Genomic DNA, 13,847 nt, shown 5'->3' on the forward strand with positions numbered 1-13,847 from the left:
TCTACACCCCCCCATGGGTGGTTCTATATACACCCCCCCTATTGCTCAGGACACCCCCAAAAATTAAAAAAAAATTAAATACTCTCTACACCCCCCCATTTGCTAAGGACACCCCTAAAAAATTAAAAATTCCTAAATTACCCCCCACCCTCCCCACCCCCTCACCTAAATTGCTCTCTACACCCCCCACCCCGCTCTTCCCCTCCAAAACACCTCGCCAACGCCCAAAACCCCCTCGTTCCCCCTTCTCCCTCTCGTCGCCGGCATTCTCCCGATCTCCGACCACCTCGCCGGCTTCTCCCGGAACCACCTCGCCGGCTTCTCCCGAAATTTTTTTTTCACGGTTCGTGCTCCGTTCGGCACTGGATCGCCGAAAAAAAGACTTCTGTTTGGCTGAACAGTGCCGGACAGAAGCCTTCTGTTCGGCACTGTGCAGCCGAACAGATCTGTTCGGTTGAGGGTTGCCGAACAGAAGGCTTCTGTTCGGCACTGTTCAGCCGAACAGAAGCCTTTTATTCGGCGGCGATCCAGTGCCGAACGGAGCACGAACCGTGAAAAAAAAAAAATTTCGAAACAAGGTGGAACACGTACCTTTGCGGCCGATTCTTCGTCCCAAATCACTAGTTGCTTGTCCATGCTTCGAATGGGGCTTAAATCTCCTTCAAAGATCGCCTAAACGATGTAAATGGATCGAGGGGTTTAAGGGGGGTTTGAGGGGGGGTTTTTTTTTTCTTTTCAAAACGAAACGGAGGAGGAGGAGGGGGGTGTATGAGAAAATTTCAAGGGCAATATGGTAATTACACTAAAGGTTAGTTTGGGTATTTTTTTTTTGGTTTTTGGGGGGTGTCCTGAGCAATAGGGGGGGTGTATATAGAACTACCCCCCCCCCCCCCAATTTGCTAAGGACACCCCTAAAAAATTAAAAATTCCTAAATTACCCCTCACCCTCCCCACCCCCTCACCTAAATTGCTCTCTACACCCCCCAAACCCCCCCCCCCACCCCGCTCGTCCCCTCCAAAACACCCGCCGGCTTCTCCCTTCCGCCCAAAAAACCTCGCCTCAAGCACCTCGCCGGCGGCCAAACCCCCTCCGTCTCCCTTTGAACTGTTCCGCCCAAAGCACCTCGCCAACGCCCAAAACCCCCCTGTTCCCCCTTCTCCCTCTCGTCGCCGGCATTCTCCCGATCTCCGACCACCTCGCCGGCTTCTTCCGGAACCACCTCCCCGGCCATCTCCCGAGCAACGAGCACCTCGCCGGCGCCTCCACGACCACCTCGAGGTAGCTCCCCCCCCCCCCCCCCCCCCCCGCCTCCCCAAATCGTTCGGCACTGGTTCTTTGAACCAGTGCCTTCGGTTCGGCCCCATGGGGCCGACCCGCTGCAATTGGGTCGGCCCCATGGGGCCGACCAAAATACATTGGTTCGGCCCCATGAGGCCGACCCAATGTATCTTGGTCCCCATGGGGCCGAATCCAAATTTTTTTTTTTTTTCTGTTGCTAGACTAAGGATTATTTTTATTCCCAAATTTTAGCCTAGATCACGTCCTTAGGGTGAATTGGATACCCAACATCAAGGACAAGTTTTTCATTACTAGATTAGATAGTAATTTGAGAAGTAGGGATAATTTAGAATCATTATCATATAGCATTAACATGGTGCATCCAAATATGATGATCTTGTTACCTTCATCGATGTCATTCTTGATCTTGGAATGATTATCTCATATCAAATGCTCTATCAAATAATAAAACCACAACATTAGTTAACGAACAAAAACTAAAAACAAAAACTAAGAACTGCGGCATAGTTTTAGGTAAAGTCTATTATTGAGTTATGTCTTGAGTTTACGAGTCGTATACTTTTGAATTATCATTTATGTATGCAATTGAAGTAACATTGAATTATTTATCACAAAACCCAATCATGTAGATTCCAAGAAGTAACTTGTTTCTTTTTTGGCTTGTTTTATCATTTATCATTTATGTATGCAATTGAATTATTTTCTTTGATATAGCCTAACATTGAATTTCTATATTTTCAGACATGGATCCCGGTCCCTCCAGAGTTAGACCTACGGCGTCAGCTAGGAGACGTCGTGCTAGGATTGCTTCTCCCGAGCCTGCTCACATGCCATCGCCCTCTCCTGAGTCAGAGCATGATGATATGCCCGCTAGGGGCGAAGACGATGAGTCCGTTGGACCATGTCCAGGAGGTCCAGAGGATGAGTCCGTCCTGATCAGTTTCAGGACGCATATAGCAGCTTCCATCTGGAGGCAACAGGTATTGTTTATTTGTTATAGCATTATATTTTGTTTATTGATGTTTTATAAAGTAGTAGTAATTATACATTTATATTACAGGAACGGGCTCCACTAAAGTGCATGAACCATACTGCCAAGGTTGGTGAATGGAAGTGGTGGTCTTCAAACCAACCAAATACCAGGTTCAAAGCACTATTGAGGCAGTCGGGCCTCATAGAGTTAGTACAGTGCTCTTATCGATTCACCGATAAGATTCTGATTTCGGGCTTCGTAGAGAGATGGCAGCCCGAGACGAACACCTTCCATATACCATTTGGCAAAATCACTATCACGTTGGATGATGTATCCGCCATTTTAGGGATTCCTGTCGCAGGTGCCTCAGTAGCAGTTTCTCCTGAGAGGATGAGTGATCAGGATGCTGAGGAGCTACTTGTGGAGTTGTTGGGGGTGTCAGCTGGAGACGCGCGTCAGGAGGTACTGTCATCGCGCGGTCAGTCTGTGAGGATGGAGTGGCTGAGGACTCAGTTTCACTCTGTATCTGATAGAGACAGCCAGCAGAGGATAGAGTGTGCAGCACGAGCCTATTTGTTATTTTTGTTAGGCTGCACACTCTTTGCTGATAAGAGTGGGACCAGGGTGCCTATAGCGTATCTGTGTTTACTGCGGGATCTGGATAGGGTGAGCACATATGCCTGGGGTACAGCTGCCTTAGCATATTTGTATCGGCAGTTAGGGATTGCGTCGAGGTCATCAGTGAGACAGATCAGTGGTTATATGACGCTTCTGCAGGCATGGATTTATGAGCATTTTTCAGCACTTAGTCCTCACCCGTCGCTTGAGTATACTGATGCCAGTCCCCGCGTGCACCGCTGGATGCCCGGTACTCCATCCCGTACCACGATGGACCATTTAGTGGTTCTACGTGAGTCATTGGACCTTTTGAGCATCGATGAGGTACGTATCATATTACCATTTGCTTGTGTTTGTCAGTACTTTTAATATGCGATATAGTATAAAACTGAAATGGACCTTTTGTTTTGCAGATTATTTGGGATCCCCATCATCGGCTTCGGGGAGATCGCCCATATGTTGATATCGCATTTTTTAGTGGCTCCATCAAGTGCCTTGATATCGTAGAACCCTATCATCCAGAAAGGGTTCTTAGACAGTTTGGTCGTATTCAGACCATCCCTCGAGCGCCACTAGCCCCTACGCGAGCCAACAGAGGTTCCACAGCAGGCTCGTACCGGATACATTACTCCTATATGGATCAGCTTTGGGAGCGGTGGGAGGACCACGTGCTGAGCCAGGCGAGCAGGAGCCACCCAGTTACCCGGCCATCAGACAGCGTACCGGGATACATGGAGTGGTATCTCCGTATCACGCACGTTGCAGTTCAGCCTCCTCATCTGCGCTCGAGTACTCATTCTGGAGCTAGGGGAGGTCATGATGATGCTGACATGCACCGGCGGCGTATTGCAGATGCACTCGGTATCAGTACCGACATTGTACGGATGGGTCCCTCAGAGGCTACGTCACTAGGTGCCGGGCACCTATTTCATGCTATTTGTCAGATGCATCAGTTACTTCTGGGTGATGAGCCTGGCCCGAGTACAACACCCTTTCATTCGGATCCAGCACCCTCTCATTCGGACGTACAGCAGTACACGCGTCGATGACGGCGTCATAGGGATTGATGATGGAGCCTTTATTTTGATTATGTAGCTTCGACTTTTTTTTTTGTGTAATTTGAAACTGTTGATATTAATGAAAAATATATATTTTTGGTACATTTACGTGTAATCTTTGTAAAGCCTGGCCCGTTCTATTTTACACAAATATAACAGTGCACATAACAATCAATCTAACAATGCGAAGACAGATATTTTTTGATTTATATTGATGATGGAGTTTCACAGTACATGACTCTAAGAGCCCAAAAAAATTTACAACTTTCAAAAATTGTACATATATAAACAATCAATCTAACTCTACTGTCTCGCTAATTATAACATTAGGTGAGATGCTCTCTTTGAACTGTTGAATCCGGGCTTCATATGAATTTTCCCATCCGGTAGCACAAGGAAGATGATATTTTCGCCAGTTGGTCGCTACTGGCGGAACGGGATGTCCCGGCAACAAGAACACCTTCAAAATTAGAAATAAGAAAATATTAATAGCTACAAAATTATAAATAAGCAAAATTAAATATTCGCAAGTGTTGTGAACGTAGTACCTCAACAAAATGATTTCCATTTACGAATCCGATAGCGATATCTTTGCGGGATAGAAGAGGTACTGGCACAGAACGGAGAGGTAGGAAGGTCAGACATTGTTGCAACGAGAGATGGTATAGGACAACATTATAGCAGGATGCTATAAGATGACCCATGTCCGGCATAGTCATCCATCTGTCATATGGTGGACAATCATCATAATATGATAATGCATGAGTGATCTTAGCAATCGTCCCTTCCACACCATATAATGTGCGATAGTGGTCCGAATGACATTGCAACTCTTGCAATAAATCCTTCCTAACACGCACCCAGTCATCTTCTCCAAATCCCAGTAAGTCAGCTATTGCCCTAAATCCGCAATTTCCATCAGCTTTTACATCCTTGATATGCTGGATGTATGGTCTCAAGGCAGAAGGAATAGCATCAATATAGATAATGGGCGTATGTGACTGGGCTCTAGTACGAAAAACCTGCAAATAATATCAAATGATAGAAAATATGTAACAATGGCAGAAATATCCAAATAGTTATCTGTCTCAGCACATCCCGTACCGGCACGGCACGGCACGTCCCGACATGTCCCGTATCGGCACATCTCGGCACGGCACGTACCGACATGCCCCGTATCGGCACATCTCGGCACGGCACACCCGTATTGGCACATCTCGGCACGGCACATCCCGTATCGGCACATCCCGTATCGGCACATCTCGGCACGGCACATCCCGTATCCTATGCCACTCAATATATTTAGCCTCTGATAATTTACCTAATAGATGTTGCATTTCAGACCTCCCGGCTTTCTCTACAACCTTAAACCGTTGACGTACATTGTAGATAGTCTTGATAGTCGTAACATTGAGGGCATCTCTTTCCTTCAATGTGGATAATATGTCCTTTGGACGAACCAAACTCTTCGACATATCCACTAACAATTCCGTCTCCTGCTCAGATAATCTCCCTGCATATGAGTGCCCCTCCAGATTCTCTGCAGCGGGATGATTGTGCACTCCACATACGACCAGTAATATCCAATCATCCGCAGTATCCAATTTCTTTCCTCTTAATGCAAAAGGGCATCCACACTTCTTTGTCCCACAGGCAGTCTTTATTCGCTTTTCTTTTTTGGTTCGGTACGTCCCACCCCTCTCACAACCTAACGTAATTCTGGGTTTCTTAGAAATGGTACCTGCATCGGATGATTTGATTACAACAACAAAACCATTTCGCCTCCCAGCTTCACGACACCAATTACACAAGTCCTCTCTACTCTTGAAGATCTATACATTAAACAATTTATGTAAGTACACAGTTGTAAAAATAGCTCGCTAAACTAATACAAAATTGCACAATACATTATAATACCTCGTAAGTTGTAAATTCGCTTGTGTAATCCAGTACAAATTCTGATCCAATTATACTCGATTCGGTTGTAGCATAGCCCTACATATAAAATAATTTATCACCAAGAATTAATGAATCAGAGGATCTGTTCGGCACAAAATTCGATTATACTCGATCCAATTATACTCTGTTCGGCTGCACAGTGCCGAACAGAAGGCTTCTGTTCGGCTGCACAGAGCCGGATAGAACCCTTCTGTTCGGCTGCACAGTGCCGGATAGAAGCCTTCTGTTCGGCACTGTGCAGCCGAACAGAAGGCTTCTGTTCGGTTGAGGGTTGCCGAACAGAAGGCTTCTGTTCGGCACTGTTCAGCCGAACAGAAGCCTTTTGTTCGGCGATCCAGTGCCGAACGGAGCACGAACCGTGAAAAAAAAAAAATTTCGAAACAAGGTGGAACGTACCTTTGCGGCCGATTCTTCGTCCCAAATCACTAGTTGCTTGTCCATGCTTCGAATGGGGCTTAAATCTCCTTCAAAGATCGCCTAAACGATGTAATGGATCGAGGGGTTTAAGGGGGGTTTGAGGGGTGTTTTTTTTTTTCTTTTCAAAACGAAACAGAGGAGGAGGAAGGGGGGGTGTACTGAAAAAATTTCAAGGGCAATATGGTAATTACACTAAAGGTTAGTTTGGGTATTTTTTTTTTGGTTTTTGGGGGGTGTCCTTAGCAATAGGGGGGGTGTATATAGAACCCCCCCGCACTCGGGTAGGGAAAAAGCCCATTGCCGGGACGACCCCCAACATTAATTTAAAATACAAAATGTTTATAATTTAAATATAATAATAACAATATTTTTTTGTGTTTTATTTAAATATAATTACAATAACAATCAGCCGTATAACAGCCACATGCGGACACGCACATAAAATATTTAAACACGGGCTATGCGATAAGAAAATAATTATGATACATCATGTGATTTGTAAATATATAAATAATTATAAAAATATCATCATGTAAATTTTAAGATCCGTATAATGTAAATGTATATATTACAGAAAGAAAGATATTCTCATTGAAAAGCACATCAAAAGATAATAATTTATGATAATCAAATCACATAAAAATAAGAAAATTAATAAATGATCTTAGGCTAAAACCCACCCAATTTTGCATCTAATAAAGTTTGCTTAAAGCTCATTTATTTCGCCATATGAAACTTAATCAAAATTATAAATATATCGAACATATTAAAAATAGTTTCAAAAACTTTTTGTATAATGTCATGCACATGTAATTTCCATTGTGAAGAGCAATTTATGGTAATCAAATTCGATGAAAATAGTAAATTAATGAGATGGATGGACTTGAAACATATATAATGAATCTTGTGCCTAATATATTTTATTAAAGCTCAAGCAATGCAGGATATGCATTTTAATCAGAATGTACCAAAAATAAAAATAAAAATAGTTTCATCATGTATAAAAATTTGCAATGAGCAAAATGATATGATGATTTGATTATTTGCGCAATTCATTTTTTATGAAGTACACGTACTAAAAATGAATGCTTATGTGTTGAATAATAGATCAACTCTTATATATCAATAAAATGTAACATGTTTTAATTGATAGAATAGAAGACCTCCAATGTTATGTGCAATAGAAAATATTCACAACTTTGATACATGAGTTAAAGTCCTGCTATATGATCGATCAATCCAATATGTCTCAGATCTTTGTCACCTCATTATGTTGAGAAAGATGGACTTAGATTTTTATTTTGTTTAATTTCACAGTTACAATAACCTTAGAGAGTTTCTATGATAGCCTATAGAAAAAAAATATAGATCTTTTCAGAAATTTGAATAGGCTGAATCCATCAAGATAGCTCCAAAAATAAAAATAGCAATTATATTTAGAGAGAAAAATATTTAGATCTGTTAACTTTTAGAGACATAATTAATAGTACTTCTATATAATAAAAACTAATTTTTAAAAAGAGTTGTAATTCAATTAAAGAGAAGTAATTCTTTCAATCTGTTCAACCTAAATCTATTAAAAAAAATTTAAAAATTAAACAATTCATAAAAGTAGGGTCTAGGTCTCCTTTTTTATTAACAAATGATGAAACTGAGTTATAAAGCCTCTATTGATGCCAGTGAGGTTCACCATCATATAAGTCAGATTTCTCTTCTAGTTAAAAAAGGACATAGCATTCCCGAAATAAATATGTCTAACAAAAATATTAATGGAAAGCTAAAATTTTATAAAAGTTAAATCTTAACTTTTACATAAACTTTATCTTCGACCCCTTTACCTAATTCTTCCTAAATGCGGAGATATAAATTTAATCAGAGTCTTTCTCAAAAAAAAAAAAAAAACATTAATCAAACCATTTAAAGACCAAAATGATAGAATTTGACTTTAATCGTTCGATACACCACTCTCTTAAAGAATGATGTTGTGTTATAAATCTTAAAAGTTTACCAGATTAAAAAAAAAAAAAAACATCTTGATACATCATATTGGTAAGTTAGAATATCCAAAAGTTTAACATGTGATTTAGCTTCCCAATATATTGCCTTTAGACCTACTGACACCCCATATCTACATTCAAGTTGGCAACTAATGGCAAATACCATGTGAGTCATATTTGATGAATTAGATGGGAAAGAGCCACATGTCTTTTGCCGGGTGTGATGGAGTTCAATCGTGACAGATTACGCAAAGTATGGAAATGTAGATTAAACAAATAGAGTTCAGCCAAAACACGGATGGGCAGTTCAAAAGGGTTAAGAGATTTAGTAGTGATTGGCTATTGTTTACTGATGGGAATCATAGATCAAAAAACCTAAAGCATCGAGACTTGCCGTTACCGAATGTGGAATTATAGTAGTAAACCATCGAAACCATTGAAGATTATGGAGATATAGACAGTTGTGAAGACCAAAAGTTATTTTGGTATCATAGTATAAATATTAGAATTGTGCTCTATATTAAGGTTGTTGCCCAAGGTGACAAGCCAAGAGGGGGGGGGGGTGAATTGGTTTCTTCTAAATTTTGGTGCTTTAACCGTTTTCTTAATTAAGTGCGGTGGATGCTTTCTTAAACTATTTGACTGATTTAAACTAGTGCAAAGATAGAAGATGATGCAAGAATAAACGTAAGCACAAGCACAACACAAACACAACAATATATAGTGGTTCGGTGCTCTCCTTAGCACCTACGTCCACTCCCCAAGCGTCCCCTTGGGAATTCACTATAATCCCGCGGATTACAGTTGGATTGTTTTCCGGGCTCACAATCCAAAAACCTTTGTTGGTTTTACGGGCTCACCAACGAACCTATACACTTTGGTTTTCCGGGTTCACCAAAAACCTTTGTTGGTTTTGCGGGCTCACCAACGAACCTTTACACTTTGGTTTTCCGGGTTCACCAAAAACCTTTGTTGGTTTTGCGGGCTAACCAACGAACCTTTACAAAGTGTTTGACAAACAAAAAGAAAAGATTCAAACTCCTAAATGAGCATATGAAACAATATAAACTACAAAGAAGAGTTAGAAAGTATTTATCGCTTTGAAGTGGCTTTGCTCTTCTTTGTCAAGGATGCTTCACTCTTCAAGGGGGGATGGAGCTCTTGATGCCTCTTTGAATCTGCTCAATCCCTTTCTTTGATTCTTGAATGAAGCTCTTGATGAAGAAGATTAGGGCACTTTTGTGTTCTTGAGTACTCTTTGATATTCCTTTGTAAAAGTTGTTCTCTCTGATGAATAGTGCCCCTTTAAATAGCTTCCCACCTTCTTTGGTCAAGCCCCAATGGTTAGAATTCAAAAACTAGCCGTTACTGACCTTGGGAAGGATAAAAAGTACATCTGCAGAACTAGCCGTTACTGTTCAGCCCGTGTTTGGGTCGGCTCAACCTGTCCTTGGGTCGACCCAACTTTGCCTTGGGTCGACTCAAACATTCCTTGGGTCGACCCTCTCAGAGAACACAGAAACTTTGATTTCAGCCTTCCTTCAAAAACTTGGGTCGACCCATCCTTTCTTTGGGTCGACTCAAAGTTCACTTGGGTCGACTCAACTTCTTCTTGGGTCGACCCTCTCAGTAATTTCAGAGAACCATTTTCTGTCTGTTTTTCTGTCTTGCCTTTGGGTCGACCCTCTCAGAGTTTGGGTCGATTCAAGCTTGGGTCGACTCAACCACTGTTTGGGTCGACCCTCTCAGTAAATCCAGAGAACATATTTCCTTCATGTTTTGAGGTTCTTGAAGTTTGGGTCGACTCATGCTTACCTTGGGTCGACCCAACCAACTGTTCATCTGTGCCATTTTTGCAGGAGTGTGCCAAATGATTTCTTGATGTGCCGGGGTCGACTCAAACAATCTTTGGGTCGACTCAATCCACACTTTGCTGCATTCTCAAGGTTAGATTCATTCAAATGAACAAAGCATGTATCTATTATCAATCACACAAATATACTGAGAGTAATGAACTTATAAATGAAGTATCAATTTAACTTATAACATACTCTTGATAATTACTTGTTAATCATCAAAATAACACTATCATCCTCAATCTCCCCCTTTTTGATGATTACAAAATAAAGAGTATAAGCCTATTGATACTTGTCTTTAAAATCAGTTTATAAAAGGGATTAAATTGCTGAATTTCAGCTTTTCATATATAAGAGTGAAATCTCCCCCTATATCATTTAAATGTTGCCAATTTGACTCTTTGAATTGCTCCCCCTTTCATTTATAATTCATTAGTGATGAAACTTCAAAAATTTGAGATAAAATATGAGTTTCAGCTTATGTATCGGGGTGCGAGAGGTGCGTGCCAAATTCTGAATTTATATGTGCCAAATTCTGAAATTTGATAGAAATTTTTGATTTAATCAATTTCATTGTTACAAATTGCTCCCCCTTAGATGTATAAGCTTTCTTATATGATTTTCAATTTGTTTGCCCATTTATTTCTCTTTTCTTGCATAAGTTCTTATTTCTCTTTCTTTACATAATCCTTTCTTTAGCTTGCTTATTTACTCTTAAGACATCTTTACTTCTCCCCTTTTTGTTACTTTGTTTAACCTAAACAATATCTTTACTTCTCCCAAAATTAATACTCTTTCTTTACTTCTCAAATTAAATACTCTTTCTTTTCTTCTCCCCTTTTTGTTATCATCAAACAGATACATGGGAAAGATGCAATATACCATAAACTTCAATCTTCATTGATCAAAATAGGAACATTTTCATACATTAAAAACAAAAACAGATACAATGTTCCTTAATCAAGATTTAAAGATACATGAGAGAAAGCAAGATACATATGAGAAAAACAAGATACATGTGAGAACTAGATATCTAGCCTAGGCTCTAAACATAGATGCTAAGATCAACCTAGGGAGAATCCAATGGCTGGGATCTAGTCCTCATCCTCCTAGTATACGTGGCGAGGGAAGGTCGAGCCTGGTGAGACTGTGTCTGGCGTGGAGCACGACGAGCTGGATGACTCTGTGCCGATATCTCTGACTCAGCAGCCTGTGGCACAGATGGTCCATGTGTCTCTCTCTCTCTCCGGAGTGCTCCAATCTACTGCCTCAGATCACTGATCTCAGCAGACATGACATCCAACCGGGCGTCCAATCGGCTCGTCAGCCCGTCAGTGATAGTCCTCGCCTGAGCTGACATGAGCTCAGTCATCCTGCTCCAGAAGTCATCCGTATCTGTTGGAGGAATGGATGACGATGGTCCAGCCTCGGAGGGTGCAGTAGGATGATCCATATGCTTCTCATCCTCATCCTCTGGTGCATCTCCCTCTGGTGCCTCACCCTGAATGCCTGCACCTGTGTGAATCCACTGCCCGTTCACTTTCTCATATCCCATGCGTATAAGTGTCCGTGCAGTGTACGTGTCAGTGTGATGCAGACTCTTGGATGCCTCCTCCTCGAGAGGTAAACCGTGCTGTCTAAATATCAAGGTGAGTATCATACCATAAGGTAGTGATACCCTGTTGCTGCACATTACCTTCCTCATCTGTCTCAATATTATAGCCGGAAGATTTAGGGGCATCCCTCGAATCATACACTCCATCACTGCTAGATCTCGCTCAGTGATGAGATCGAATCTCCCGGTCTTTGGAAACAAAATCCTATTGATCATATTGAGCAGTAATCTCATTTCTGCGGAAAGAGAACTAGCTATTACCTTTGTGGAGAAATCGAAGTTCTCATTTTCCATAATCAATTGTAGAGCTCTCATTTTGTTTTCTGGCCTTTCCGGAGTGGCTCCTATGCAGGGTAGATGAAGTAGCTCACTCAAGCTCTCCTCGGATACTCTGATTCGAACCCCTCTAACTTCTGAAACAAGCCCTCCCAATCCAGTCTTGAGGAAGGCATAGAACTCTTGTACCAAGCCGGGGTAGATTACCACATCTAGGGAGCAAAGATACTCCCAACCTTGTCTTTGGATCCATTCCCAAATCCGAAACCCTTCTTGATTGAAAAACTCGGAATGGATCCTTCTCCCCGTTGTAACCGGCCTCCCCGCAAATCTAGCAAGAATCACTGAGGGGGAAGGAGGAGGAGGGGCCTCCGCACGTGCCTCACGTCGTGGAGACACGGGAGATGGCTCGGTAGGTTGCCTTTCCTCCCGTTGGATCCGAGTCACTCTTCCGGATCTCTTGGCCACGGCTCGTTTGGGTCCCATTTCTCCAAGATCTTTAGGAAATCTACTATTTGGAGGAGTTTAGTGGAGATTGGAGAGTGGGGAGTAGGTTTTTCGGAAGAAGACAAAGGCCAAATAGTGCCCTAGAAATGCTCTCAGGCCCCCTTATAACAGTGGGGTCCCGACGTTGGGTCGACTCAAGATTTTTCTTGGGTCGACTCAACGTTGGGTCGACCCATGTTCTGGGTTGGGTCGACCCAAGTGCAGAAATTTTCTTTTCTCTTCCTTTTTGCTTCTAAAAATTTTTCTTGCTTCCAATCCTTATAAATTCTCTCTGGGACAATGATACATGAGTAGGGAATCTATAGATAACAAATTTGACTCATGTTTCATGGGATTTTTGAAATTAGAGGAATGTATCATGAGACTACTAGCTCCCTTTTATATCTCTTCAATAAAAAGGATCACATATGCCTAATTCCCTCCTTAGCATGCAGAATCTATCTTCACTCAATGGTTTTGTAAATATGTCGGCTAATTGTTTTTCAGTGCATATATGCTCAATACATACATTTCCATTTTGCACATGATCCCTAATAAAATGGTACCTTATTTCTATGTGTTTGGCTTTAGAGTGCTGAACTGGATTTTTAGTAAGATTGATAGCACTAGTATTATCACACTTAATAGGAATATTATCTAGTTTAACTCCATAGTCCTCTAGTTGTTGTTTAAGCCATAATACTTGAGCACAACAACTACCAGCAGCTATATATTCAGCTTCAGCTGTGGACAGTGCCACTGAATTCTGCTTTTTACTAAACCATGATACTAAGTTATTTCCTAAGAATTGACATGTGCCACTTGTGCTCTTCCTATCTAATTTGCATCCGGCAAAATCAGCATCTGAATATGCAAGCAAATCTAGACAGGAGTCTCTCGAGTACCATAATCCAATAGTGGTAGTTCCTCTTAAATATCTAAGGATTCTCTTAACAGCACTTAAATGTGACTCCTTAGGATCCGATTGGTATCTAGCACATATCCCTACACTAAATACGATGTCGGGTCTACTAGCAGTAAGGTAGAGCAAAGATCCAATTAGTCCTCTATAGAGCTTAATATCAATGCTCTTCCCTTTTTCATCTTTGTCTAGCTTACTAGTAGGATTCATTGGAGTACCTACTCCCTTATGATTTTCATTCCCAAACTTCTTTAGTATTTCCTTTGTATACTTAGTTTGATGAATGAAAATGCCTTCTTTAGTTTGTTTGATTTGTAAACCTAGAAAGAAGCTTAGTTCTCCCATTAGACTCATTTCAAATTCTCCATGC

At 41.4% G+C, this 13,847-nt stretch overlaps 1 long non-coding RNA gene across 2 annotated transcripts; it reads right to left on the bottom strand.

Annotated features, from left to right (window-relative positions):
* Positions 1 to 4,126: 4,126 nt before the first annotated feature.
* On the bottom strand, positions 4,127 to 6,480 carry LOC148702680 (uncharacterized). Of its 2 annotated transcripts, XR_016396166.1 has the most exons (3): positions 6,305 to 6,480; positions 5,691 to 5,944; positions 4,127 to 4,409 (listed from the first exon to the last, which is right to left on the bottom strand). It is a non-coding gene; the product is annotated as an uncharacterized LOC148702680 (long non-coding RNA). The 2 variants fall into 2 exon arrangements; XR_015967995.2 differs by lacking the exons at positions 5,691 to 5,944; positions 6,305 to 6,480 and adding an exon at positions 4,498 to 4,925.
* Positions 6,481 to 13,847: the final 7,367 nt, after the last annotated feature.

This window comes from Phoenix dactylifera, chromosome 8 (assembly GCF_051530095.1).
Source record: "Phoenix dactylifera cultivar Ajwa chromosome 8, Ajwa_hap1_PhDact_Kaust_v1.1, whole genome shotgun sequence".
NCBI lineage: Eukaryota > Viridiplantae > Streptophyta > Magnoliopsida > Arecales > Arecaceae > Phoenix > Phoenix dactylifera.